Genomic DNA, 13,814 nt, shown 5'->3' on the forward strand with positions numbered 1-13,814 from the left:
TCTAGGCCTAGTCCTTTATTTAAAATAGATCTCCTTCTCTTTTAGCTATAAGTTTAGTTTTAGTTCCTCTTCTAATCTCTATTTCCTTATAGGTCCTACTATATAATATTTAATCCTTTTACTTTAGAATATAGTCTTCTACTAGTACTAGGACTAGCTTATCTATTAACTTCCTAGCTTAGCTTAGGTAGTTTAGTAGTTCTACTTTTCTCCTACTAGAGTTATAGTTTTCTAAAGTTTTCTTCTTCTAGATTCTCTATTCTCTAGTACTCCTTCTTATCCTTTAGTAGAAGTAGTAACTATATAAAGAGTATTTAGCTAGGACCTATAAGTTTAGTTACTATAGCTATAGGTATAGTAGCTATAGAAGATATAACTACTATTAGCTTCTTTAGAGGTCTACTAACTAGGTTTCTAATAAGTATACTACTTACTTAATTAAGCTTAGGAATATTTAGCTCTATATCTCCTCCTTTCTTATACTTAAACTAAGTAGTAGTATTATAGGCTTTAATAGCTCTTATATTAGGCTCCTAGAAGAGCTATATTTTAGTAGTATTAGGAATATACCTAATAAATATAGTATCTTTACTTCTATTTATTAGTTTATCTAATCTTATCTCTACTAGCTAGGACTTAAGATCTATATAGACTACTACTTTATAACTCTAAACTCTAAAGTATAATACTAAGAGTTAAATACCTAAAAAGGCTTCCTTAGGTAATACTTTAAATCTATTAATTTCTAGGCTATTAGGAAGGGAATTTCTAATAACTATATAGGCTACTAAGGCTTCTAGCTAGAATTTAATAGATATATAGGTATCTTCTAGTATTGCTCTTATATAGTCTTTAGAAGTTTAGATTAACCTCTTAACTACTCTATTCTAGATAGAGTTATATACTTTAGTTATATAGAAGGAAATTCTATATTTCTTCTTCTACTACTTTAGTATAGTAAGAAGCTCTCTTACTCTATTACTCCTTATAATCTAGAGAGAGTTTCCTAATTATAGCTTAGCTTTTACTTTCTAGTCTTTAAGAATACTTAGTATATTTTCTCTAGACTTTATTAGGAAAGTCTATTTCTTTCTTAAGAAGTTATTAATAATTTTAAGCTACTATTTATATCCTAATCTTAAGATAGGTAAAGGACTATAGATATTAATAGAAACTAGAGATAACCTTTAGAGTTTCCTTTTAGTTTCTTTTTCTCTATATTTCTTTATTTTTACTAAGGAATATACTCTATAAAGTTAGTATTCCTTTAGAATAGGAATCTAAGCCTTTAAGTTAGATACCTTATATAGGTTTCTAAGAAGACTCTTTCTAAAATATATAAGTCTTCTATACTAAAGCTCCTACTATTCTTAGAACTTTTCTTAGGCTTTAAAGGTATAGGCTTTATTCTTTTACTTTTAATTAAAGTATAATATTATAAGCTCCTATAATATATTATTAATCTCCTTAATAAATAGTACTTCTTCTAATAGTTTTATCTAAATAACTAGTTTCCTAGATAATAAAATAAGTATAAATTTTAGTAGTTAAATACTATACTACTAGCTAAATTAGCTCTAAGAAACAAGATTTACTCCTAGACTAAGTATAAAGAGAATATTCTTAAGAATAATCTATTTTCCTCTTTTTCTACCTATTACTATATTTCCTATATATATAGCTATTAGATAGCTATCTCTAACCTTAATCTACTTTTTCCTCTAAAGAGGTTTTAGTTCTCTAAAAAGTAATTCTTAGTTAGTTATATATAATAAAGTATAGGAGTTAAGTAGCTATCTTAATAGTATATACTTACTTTTTACTTCTATAGTTAAGTATATAACTTTATTAATATTATTATTCTCTAATAGAGATTAAGATACTTTAGATACTATAGAAGACTCTATATCTTCTTAGATAGTATATATCTTCTTAGAAAACTTCCTTAAAGTTTATTTCTTTTTAAGAGATTAGACTTTTAAGTTAAGTTTCTTTACTATTTCTTTTAATACTTCTTTATCTAGTAAAGATCTCCTCCTAAATATACTATCTCTAGGTAGTATTCTTCTCTTCTCTACTCTACTAGCCTATTTTAAGTTAATAGTTCTCTTAGCTTTATTAAGGTATAGATACTTAGTAATATCTCTAAAATGCTCCTTTTTATAGAGGTAGTATTTTAGCTTTATACTTTAGATCTCTCTTCTTTTAGTAAATATTACTATTTCTTATAACTAGTATCTATACTATATTAACTCCTCTACTTTAAGGAGTTAGAGGATTTCTTTAGAGTCTAAGTTCTTCTAAGCTTAGATAGTCTACCTTATAATCTTATACTTAGCTAGGAGTATAAAGAGTAGATACTTAATCCTTATATTAGAAGTCTTATAGTATAAATCCTTCTAGTTAATCTCTATAATCCTTCTTCTAAGATTACTAAAGTAGACCTATAATTTCCTAATTATATCTTTTAGTTCTATCTTAAAGGTTATAAATTCTTAGATAATAGCTATTATATATACCTATTAGACTTTGCTATATTTCCTATATAGCTTTATCTAGATATTATATACTCTTATCTTATCTATTACCTTATTTTAGTTATCTATATAAAGACTTTCTATTAGAATATTATAAGAGCTAGAGGTATATAGCTCGAGAGGCGTAGCTTATTAGGCGTTAAGGTATAATAGCTAGTACCGCTTATACTTAGTATAGGATAAAAGTACGTAGAACGTATATAAATAAAGAAGGTAAGAATTATTCTTAATATCTCTAGATAGAGAGTCTAGAGGCGCTTAATATATTGCTATATTCTACTCTTATAATTATAATTCTTCTACCTTATCGAGAGTAGCGATCTATTAAGGCCTATTATACTTATACGAAACGTATCTACCTAGTAGACTAATCGTAACGACGACGTACCGAACGATAGATAGCTATTAGGCTATATTAAAGAGATATTAGAATCCGGAATAGTATAAGCTAAAGAGGAATAGAACGAGAATATAAATAATACCGACGACGCTAGTAATACGTATATAATACGTAGGCGCCTTAAAGCTAAAAATAATACGTTACGCGAATAGCTAGAGATCCGTACTCTTAAGGCTAAGAACGAACGCTTACTAAGAGAAGTATAGATAATTAAATTGCTAGTATAGCTAAGCGCGATAGTACTAGGCCTCGGATAGCTAATACCTTAGTAAGGTAGCGCGTCTATAAATTATATAAGTAGCGTACGTTCCGAAAGCGACAAGTATAGCTTATATAAGTCTATTAAGCTACGTACGCCTAAGCTCTTTAAGAGTAAGACTATAAAGGAGGTATACGAATTTATCTATACTCTCGAGATAAACTTTATAGCTATACTAAAAAGGTTCCCGATAGATTACTAGAAGGTAATTACGAGTATTATATACCTCGTAGGCGAAGCGTAAGAGGTATAGTATAATAAATATCTAGACGTTCTACCTATAGGATATACCTAGTCTCGGTTCTATTAATTCCTATATAATATCGTCGGAGATTAAGCGAACCGTATACTTCTCGTAACTATAGAATACGAGAATATACGCTAGAGTAAGAGCTAGAGCGTACGATAGTTTATAATAGACCTTAGTAACTTAGAGTCTTAGTTAGGTAACTATACTAAGGCGTAGCTAGTATACTAGTTCCTTATAAAACTAAAGCTATCGCTATATAAGGATATTATTAAGAACTATACTATCTCTAATAAGCGTACTAACCTTATTACTCTAGTAAGGCGTCTCGAGTAAGCTAAGAAAGCTATGCCTTATAAGCTATATCGTAGTAATACCGAGAATAAGTAGGCTAAGTATAAGCGTACTAATAGTAATACTCCTTATAAAGAGGCCTCTAGTTCGACTAGTAGCTAACGCGATACCTATAGTAGTAAGCCGAAAAGTAAACGTAGAGGCAAAGATAAGAGTAAGAGCTAGCAACCTATATACTTTATATATAACGAGGTTAGCTATATTAGTCCTAACTACCTAAACTCTAAAAAAGATAGTAATAAGCCGGCTATTCGTAGAGTAACTATAGTAAAAGAGTAGAGAGCGAAAAAAGCTAAGGCGCTAGAGATAACGCGTAAGTTACTAGTACTAAACTAGATAGTAATAACTCTCTACTAGTTTAGAGTATACTAGCGATATATATAGAAGAAGAAGTCGAAACGTAGTTAGGTAGTAAGCTAGCCGCTTTCCTTCTTAATAATACTATAGATATTAATATAATATTAAGAGCCTTTATACTATAGTATAACCTACTAATAAGGCCGAATATAGCTCTACCGCCGGTTACTACCTTTACGAGTAAATTAGAGTACTATTATAGTATATACTATATATATATATAGATCGTAGACTCTAGTAGTAAGGAGCGATCTACGAGTAGTATCTTCTATATATATAATATACTAACTCCTAACGTAATCTTAGGCTATCTATAGCGACGTACTTAGCGCGTACTAGCTAGTAGCGCTATAGATAAATAGCTATATAGTAACGATCGTTTTAGTAAGTTCGAAGTCCGAGAAGCCTATAAGTTCTTTAAGGATCTTTAGAAGATACTAGTAGTATTTATAGTAAGCCTAAGTAAGATAGGCGATAAGGTTAAGCCTATCTCTAAGAAGTTCTATCGTTTTAACGATATTCTTAATCCGATAGAGGAAATAAGAAGCAAGCTAGTTAATAGTATAGAGTATACGATTAACCTACGGCCTAGAACTATACTACTATTCCGTCTACTATATTACTAGTTAGAGCGAGAATTAGACGAGCTTAAGAAGTACCTAAAAATAGAACTCGAGTACGATTAGATCGAGCGTTCCGATAGCGAGGTAGGTATGCCTATTCTATTCGTACTAAAGAAGAATAGTAAGCTATAGTTATATATCGACTACTATAGGCTAAACGAGATTACTATTAAGAACTAGTATCTACTACCTCTAATTAGTAAGACGCTAGATAGGCTTATAGGAGCTATATAGTTTATATTCTTAGACTTAGCCGATACGTACTACTATATTCGGATTAAGCTAAGTAACTACTAGAAGACTACGTTTCGTACGCGCTATAGCTATTTCTAGTATAAGGTAATACTCTTCGGCTTAACGAACGTACTAGCGACGTTCTAAGTATATATTAACTATACGCTAGTAGAGCTAGTCGATATAAGCTATATAGTATACCTAGACGATATCCTAGTCTATAGTAGGATACGCGAGGAATATATACGAGACGTATATACTATACTTAAGAGGCTCTATAAGTTTAGACTCTACGTATAGCGTTCTAAGTATAAGTTCTTCTAGAAAAAGATCGACTTCCTTAGATTCGTAGTAACTACTAGTAGTATTGCGATAGATCTAAGTAGAGTAGCCGTAATTGCCTCGTAGCTAACTCTAACTATACTAATAGAAGTTTAATCTTTCCTTAAATTCGCGAACTTCTACTATCGATTTATCTTCGAATATTCGAAAGTTATAGTATCTTTAATAGCGCTATTAAAGAGTATAAAGGATAGAAAGAAGCTAGAGCTAATTAAGTAGGAAGTAGCTAAGGAGTAGGCGTTCTATAAGCTAAAAAATCGATTTTAGACTATACCGCTACTAAGGTACTTTAACTCTACGCTACGCCTACGAGTCGAAACCGACGCTTCCGACTTCGTAGTAGCTAGTATTCTAAGCTAACTATTCGAAGCGGAATAGTATCTAATTGCCTTCTTCTTATAGAAGATAATTAACGCTAAATATAACTATAAGGTTTATAATAAGGAACTACTCGTAGTAGTTAAGGCATTTAAAGTATAGCGACTATATCTCGAAGGCGCTACGTATAAGGTTAAGGTACTTATTAATTATACTAACCTTACGAGATTTATAGGTATTAAGTAGTTAATAGGTAGATAAGTAAGGTAGGTAATATTCCTCGCTCTCTTTAATTTTACTATTAGCTATCGAGCTAGTAAGCTTAACCTAGCCGATACGCTATCTAGACGTAGCGACTATATACGAGAGGCGAAGGAGATAAGTAACCTTCTACTATTACTATAGTAGAAACTCTAGGTATAGAGCACTATACCTATAAGCGGCCTAGTTATTACCTATATAAAAGCTACTTACTAGGCTTAGTTAGATACTCTAAAAGTAGTTATAGTAGTAGTTAAGAGCGAGAGAGTAGCGCTGCCCGATAGTAGATATATTATAGTAGTAGTTAACTATTCGGTTCGTCCGTTTAGCTTTACTCTATTCTTATAAGTCGCTAGTACTATTACTACGTAAGAGTAGCTATACGCTAATATCTCGGATATAATTATTAGGTATACCGCTATATTAGTATAGCTCGATCCGAAAGCAAAAGTACTATACGAGTAGGCCGAACGCGAAGGTATAGTAAGCGAGAAATATACTATTAAGGATAGCTATATATACCGAAAAGAGGCCCTATACCTGCCGAACGACCTAGTATTATAGACGTAAGTAATCTATATATACTACGACGATATTCTAGCGAGCTATTTTAGTAAGAATAAGATAGTAGAGTTAGTTAAGTAGAAGTACTAGTAGCCGGAGGTTAGTAATAACGTAAGGTAGTATATCGAGTAGTATAGTAGCTATTAGAAGGCGAAAGCGAGGCGCTATCGCCTCTATAGTAAGATAGCTATGCTCCCGCTACCTAACTATTCTTAAAAGGATTTATTTATAGACTTTATTATAGATCTTCTATCTAGTAAGTAGAACGGCTATATCTTTAACGCGATCCTTATAATTATAGATCGTTACTCGAAGATAGTAACTTTCGTCCGAACGATAAAGCGCTATACTAGTATAGAGCTTATAGATATCCTAATTAATAAGGTAATACGACTACGTAGTATACTAGCTAGTATCGTAAGCGATAGAAGCTTAGTCTTTACTAGCTAGTTCTAGTTAGACTTCTACTACGAGACGTATATAAAACGTAGGCTAAGTACTATATTCTACCTATAGACGGATAGTTAAACCGAGCGTACAAACTAGACGCTTAAGTAGTACCTATATATCTATTATAGCAAGTAATAAGACGACTAGACGTCTATCCTATCGTTAGCAGAATTCGTATATAATAATAGTACGAATACTATACTTAAGATATCGCTATTTCGAGTAGTATACGAGTTTAACCTAGACTTTTCTATAGAAACGCGTAAGAGAGACGTAGGCGAAGCTCGAGATATACTTCTTCGAGGAGAGGTACTAGTAGCAAAGGATACTATAAAGAGGTTAAAGTAGAACTATAAAGAGCTAACTAAGCGCTAGTAATAAGTAAGCGAATCTTAGGCTAAGTACTTTAATTAGAAGTACTAGCTAATAGAATTTAAGGTTAGCGACTTAGTTCTATTATCTATAAAGAACCTCTAGTTAAAAGTACTATCGAAGAAGCTAGCGGACAAATTCGCTAGACTATTTAAAGTTATTAACGTAGTCGGGAAGCAGGCGTACTGCCTAGCTCTACTAACTAGCTTATAGATTTATAATATCTTCTACGTATCTCTCTTAGAACTCTAGTAAGGCGGCGATATATAGGATACTAGCCTACTACTTATAGACGAGTAAAGCGAATAGAAAGTCGAGAGGATACTAGAAAGCTATATAGAGAAAGGCGTAAAGAAGTACCTAGTTCGATAGCGTAGATAGCTAGAGAAATATAATATTTAGAAGCTAGTAGAATATATCGAAGATTATAAGGTACTTAATATATTCGAGACGTAACGCGAAACTAAGCTACCTATATATAAGGCGAAACTATAGAAGAAATAGTAATACTAGTAGTTAGTAGAATAGCGGAAAATTCTAAGAATTCTAAATACTAAGTATTACTAAGATACGAGAACTACTAAGATACGAGAACTTAGAAAACTAAGACGTTATAAGAGGAGAGAAGACATTTATTTATAGTATCTATAGGAGTAGTATATACTACGTATAAGAGAAGTATATAGCCTAGAGCCGGCGAGACGTAGGAGTACTATAAGAGCCTAGTAGAGGAAGAGCGCGAGGCCTATAGGCTACTCGCCGCCTACGTCTATAGCCTTATTACTCTCCTTCTTACTTTCTTTCTTATTATCCTCCTCGAGCTTAGAGAGCTCTCTTTCGTCCTAAGTAGACTAGCCGGAGTAGGTAGAGACGACGGCGAGGTCTAGAGCCTCGCTAGAGGCGCTAAGTAGGCGGAGCTTCTATTATATAAATTAGTACTATATAAGAGGAGTAAGCGACTAGTAGGATATAAGATATATCTCGTACTCTAGCTCGAATATACTACGCTAGATAGTAAGGCCTATACTCGTCGCTATAAGCTCGTTAGCGAAGAGTATACTAGTAGCTAGCGCCTCGCTAGCTTTCTTTAGTATAGAGAAGAGGCCGGCGGACTTGCCTAAGTTACTCTATAAGTACTTAAGAGTATAGGCGATAGCCTCGCCTACGTTATCGAGGTAGCGGTAGAGCTACTAGTAGCGAGCGGGACGCCTACTTATACGTAGTAGGTAGTAGTAGTAGCGCGCGCGCTATACTTACTTTATAAGGTCGGGATTAGTAATATAGATATACTTATAGTTAGACTTACTATAGCGAATATAGTTTAGCTACTAGCCGAGCTTTATATCGCTATTATAGCGCGGCTTAATAGCTAGGTATAAGGAGTTAGTAGACTCGAAGTATACGATATATATACGAACCGCGCGACTTATAGTCTACGAGGTATAGGAGGTAACGCTAGTAGTCGTTATCCTCTATCTTTAGTAGGTCGTCTACTATACGAGAGAGATAGTTAGTAGCTAGAGTAGCGGAAGTAGTAGTAGCTCTCCTTAGAAGTATATTACTTACGAGTCGCGTATAAGAGTAGTACTAGATAGTTAAGTATATAGTATAAGTTAGATATAAAGAGCTTACTAAATATAGATAGTTAATAGAGAAAATACGTAAAGAGTATACGACGAATTTATAGTATACTAGCGCCTTATAGCGCGAGCGCCGACGGTACGTACTATTAATAAGCTCGTTACTATAGAGAGTTACTATATAGTAACTAGCTACGAACTAAGGCTCGACTTAATATTTACGTATATAAGAAGTAGTACAAACGTACTAGATACTATACTAAGACGATAGAAATATATAGTCTCTTCTATAAGCTAAGGTAGCTCTATTAGAGAGAGGAGATAGTTATAAGAGCTAGAGGTATATAGCTCGAAAGGTATAGCTTATTAGGCGTTAAGGTATAACGGCTAGTACTACTTATACTTAGCGTAGAATAAAAGTATATAGAACGTATATAAACGAAGAAGGTAAGAATTATTCTTAATATCTCTAGATAGAGAGTCTAGAGGCGCTTAATATATTGCTATATTCTACTTTTATAAATATAGATTACCTTTATATTATCCTTCTACTATTTTAGGCTAAACTCTAAAAATATAGTACCTTTCCTTTTACTTAATAAAGCTTTAGATACTTTAGCTTTAGCTAGAGTAGGTACTAATAATCTTTTATACTAATAATCTCTTTAAGTCTAAGATTATCTAGAAGATTTCTTTTCTTCTAAGTATATTTTCTTATAGCTTAAACTATAGTCTCTAGTTCTCTCTTATTAATATTAGTATTCTCCTTCTATTTAATTTACTTATTAAATCTATTCTATAAAATTAAATAAATAAACCTAAACTCTAGAAATATAAGCTCTTTTAATCTAATTAGTAGCTTCTAGATTTCTGCTTTCTCTAGTTACTAAGACTCTTCTCTTTTAGCTAAGGTATCTAAGGACTCTTCTCTCTTATAGAAGTTAGTTAGGTTCTTAGGTAGAGAATTTCTAAAAGATCTATCTTCTTAGAAAAGTACTACTAGCTAGTTCTAAGATATTAGTAGTACCTAGTACTTAGGCCTAGTTTTATTTACTTAGGTACTATAGTCTAAAGCTAATTCTTTCCTCTTTATACTTCTTTAGTATACCTCTCTTTTAAAGCAAAGTATACTTTACTAGGCTTTTCTCTATCTTACCTACTCTTTAGAGACTTCTAGCTTATAACTAGGATCTTCTAAAGCTTTAAGATAGTATAGATAGGATATACCTCTAGTCTCTCTTATACTCTTTTTCTACTTCTCTACCTAATTAATACTATAAGTTCTATAAGAGGTAATACGTATTACTTTAAGAATAAGAAAGCTAACTCTTACTACTTAGAGCCTCTCTATAAACTCGGGCTTATAACCTATTAAATTATATTCTCGTAGGTACTCGTCGGATAGGTATAATATAGTAGAAGTAGAGATAATAAGTAGAAACTAACCGAGTTAATTATATTAGTTAGTTATAGGTTATATCTTACTTCTAAGATAGGTATTAGCTAAGTTATATAACCTAGTATTATATAACTTATATTATCTAACTCTAATCTCTAAAGTATCTCTTAGAATATCTAACTAGACTATACTTTCTAATAATATTCTATATTATAGCCGATACCTATCGACTTCTATACTATAGCCTTTAAATAGTATAATACTATCTTACTAGGTATAGAGTCTAAAAGGAAATATATTTAGAGTAGTAATAGACTACGTAAAAGCTTCTAACTAGAGGCTATCTACTAGCAAAATAAAAGTACTATATAAAAGACCGATATAAGACCTAAGTAGATATTAAAGCGATAGCTAAGCGACCGAATTTTAGATATAGAACTCTCTAAAAAGTAATAGAAGTAGTATTTGCCTTACGCTTTAGAAGATATAGTAACTTTATAAGCTATAGCTTCCGGCGATACTAGAGATACTATCGTATACTAGAGCTAATACTACTATTAGCCGAGCTATTATATACGATCTACTAGCGATATAGTTAACTTTCTTATCTATAAGAGATCTATTATCTCGAGGAATAGAAAGAGCTTAGAAGCGAGTTATATAACGATAACTTCTAGTATACTAAGTTCTTAGTAACCGAAGAAAGAGTAGAATAGCGAGTATAAATATATACGTTATATAACGTAACTTAAAATTATAGCTAATAGCTATATAGATAATTTCTAGTAGAGTATCTCTAAGTAGAGTAGGAAGTACTACTAGCGCCTATTAGACCGAGAGCCTATAGTACTAAAGGAGTCGCTATTCTAGAATAGTTTATTCGCGTAAACTTTTAGAATAGTCCGAGATTATAATAAAGCGAGGATCTTTCGGGATATTACTCTCTTAATTATCTTTTCTACTAAGACTTTAGCTATCTAAAGTACTATAAGGCTTCGCGATCTTATAGAGAGTATTAACAAAAGCTAGAATAACTATATTCCGATCTCGAAGACGCGTTCTTAGCTAGACTATATAATCGGCTTCTACTAGAATACTTTTTCGTCGACCTAGCTTAGTCGGATCGAGCCGATTATAGATAGGTTTATAGATTAGTTCTACTTTATAGCTACCTATAATATATACTTCCTCTTTCTTATATATAAGATTAAGTATAGCTCTATAGTACTAGATATCGCCGACTAGTAAAACGCTTATAGTATAACTATTATAGTATAGGCTATTATTAAGATCTATAGAGCCGTTAGATATATATATAAGCTAAACTATAAGATACTCGCTTTCTCTATCTTATATAATAACGAGACTATTAGGCTCTATAGATATTATATAGAAATTTACTAGGATAATACGAAGTATTACTAATATATAATCTATAAATTTAATTTTACTAAACTATATAGTTAAGAGAAGTAGATAGTATATAAGTTTATAGAAGGAGGATTCTCTTTAAAATATAAACGTACTCTAGTAGGTAACGACGACGATAGCGAGAGGCCTCGAGGCCTTCTAATATATAATAATACCTCTCGACCGAGACTACGATACTATAAGTAGAGAAGAGAGCCTAGAAGGAGAAAGTTACGACTCTAACTTCTAGGCGGCCTAAATCTACTTATAACTACCTCTCTCTAGCTAATAAGGCTAGAAAATAACTACTAATACTAATACTCTAAAACTAATAATCTAAAAGAACCTAAAAATACTTATAGAATAGATCTAGAGTTACCTCGATATCTAGATAACTCTTTCTTTCTTTCTAACTCTTCTCTTTCTTTAATAGGTCTAATAGGCTCTTCTCTATCTTACTCTCTACTAGGAAGAGTCCTAGACTCTTTAAGCTATCTAGAAAACTCTCTAAAGCTACCTAATACCTACTACTACTACTTCTAAAATATAGGCCTAGATAGCCTAAATTAGATATATAATACTAAGGCTCTAGCTTTAGATATCTATAACTATTTTAGTAAGGATAGGAAACTAAGAAGAAAGGGAGATAGTAAAGAAAATAAGCTATAAAGAGCTTAGAAGGAAACTAGGAGTATAGTAGTTTAAAGCTATATAAAAGCTCCTAAGTAGAGATCTTAAAGTTATTCTCTATAAAGAAGGAGAGAAAAGTAGGCTAGAGAAGGACTAATCTTAGCTTAAAGCTATATATCTAGAGGCCTAGGTAGAGATACTAAGTACCTAGGTAATTATATATAGTATTAGGATATCCTAGAAGCTAGAGGATATAAATAGCTAGGTCTAGCTCGACTAAGATAATCTTATCTAGTTCCTAGATAGGCTTAAAATTAGGAAGGCCTTTTAGCTTAAGAACTAGAAAGTAAAAGAAGAGACTAACTTCTTATTAGTAGTAATAGTAGTATAGGATAGGTAGACTATAAGAGAAATATATAGAAGAGGTATTACTATTAGGTTAATATAGTATATAGTAGAACTATACTACTTATAGTAGAGAATTATATAATACTTTAAGTATAATAGCTTTAAGTATATTACTACCTACTATAAGGCTATAGAAGAAATATATAGAAACTATATAGAGAAGTATAGAATAGATAGCTATAAGGAGAAGAAAATTAAATACTATAACTATAAAAGAGACTATAAAGTATACTCTCTCTAATATAGCTATAAAGCTACTATAAAGGCTAAAGTAAGAGTATTCTTAGAGTAGTTTAAAAAGTAATAGAAGGTAGCCTTAAGCCTAATATAAGAAGATAGTACTATAGAACCTATAATTCTTAAGAGGAAAGCTCTACTAGCTAAGCTTCTATAGAGAGATATTAGGTATAAAGATAGGCTTTTAAGTACTATAGTAATAGTAATAGCTAGTAGGAGGTAAGTAAGTAAGCTCTACTTCTTTTCTATATAGAAGAATAAAGATATCTAAGAGGTAATAAGTACTCTCTAGGAAGATATAGATATTAACTTAATTAAGCTCCTTTTCTAAGAATTCTATAAATCCTATAAGTAGCTAAACTCTAATAATCTACTAATATAATATTAATAGGTTAAATACTACTTAAACTCTACTACTAGATAGCTAAGCTATAGAAGAGGCTATAGTAATAGTACTATAAGAACTATAGCTTAATACTATAAATAGTAGAACTAAAGCTAAGAAAGGATACTCTATAGTCCTTCTACTCTAGTAGAACCTAAGAGTAGTAATACTTATATTAGATAAAATTAGAACTAATAGCTAGAAACTACTCTTCTATAATATAGGTAACTTAGTAACTATTTAAGTCTAGATACTTATAGGAACTATCTCTATTTATAACTACTATAACCTCTTAGAGCTAATAAGCTATAGATAAGAAGAGACTATCTCTATACTCTAAGAAGTACTATTATAAACTCTAGAGAATATAAAAGTAAGCTATATAGTAGTAGAAGACTTTAATCTCTACTACTTAAAATAGAGAGGAAATATAACCTATACCTAATA

The sequence above is a fragment of the Cercospora beticola genome, chromosome 4 (assembly GCF_033473495.1).
Source record: "Cercospora beticola chromosome 4, complete sequence".
Classification (NCBI taxonomy): Eukaryota; Fungi; Ascomycota; class Dothideomycetes; order Mycosphaerellales; family Mycosphaerellaceae; genus Cercospora; species Cercospora beticola.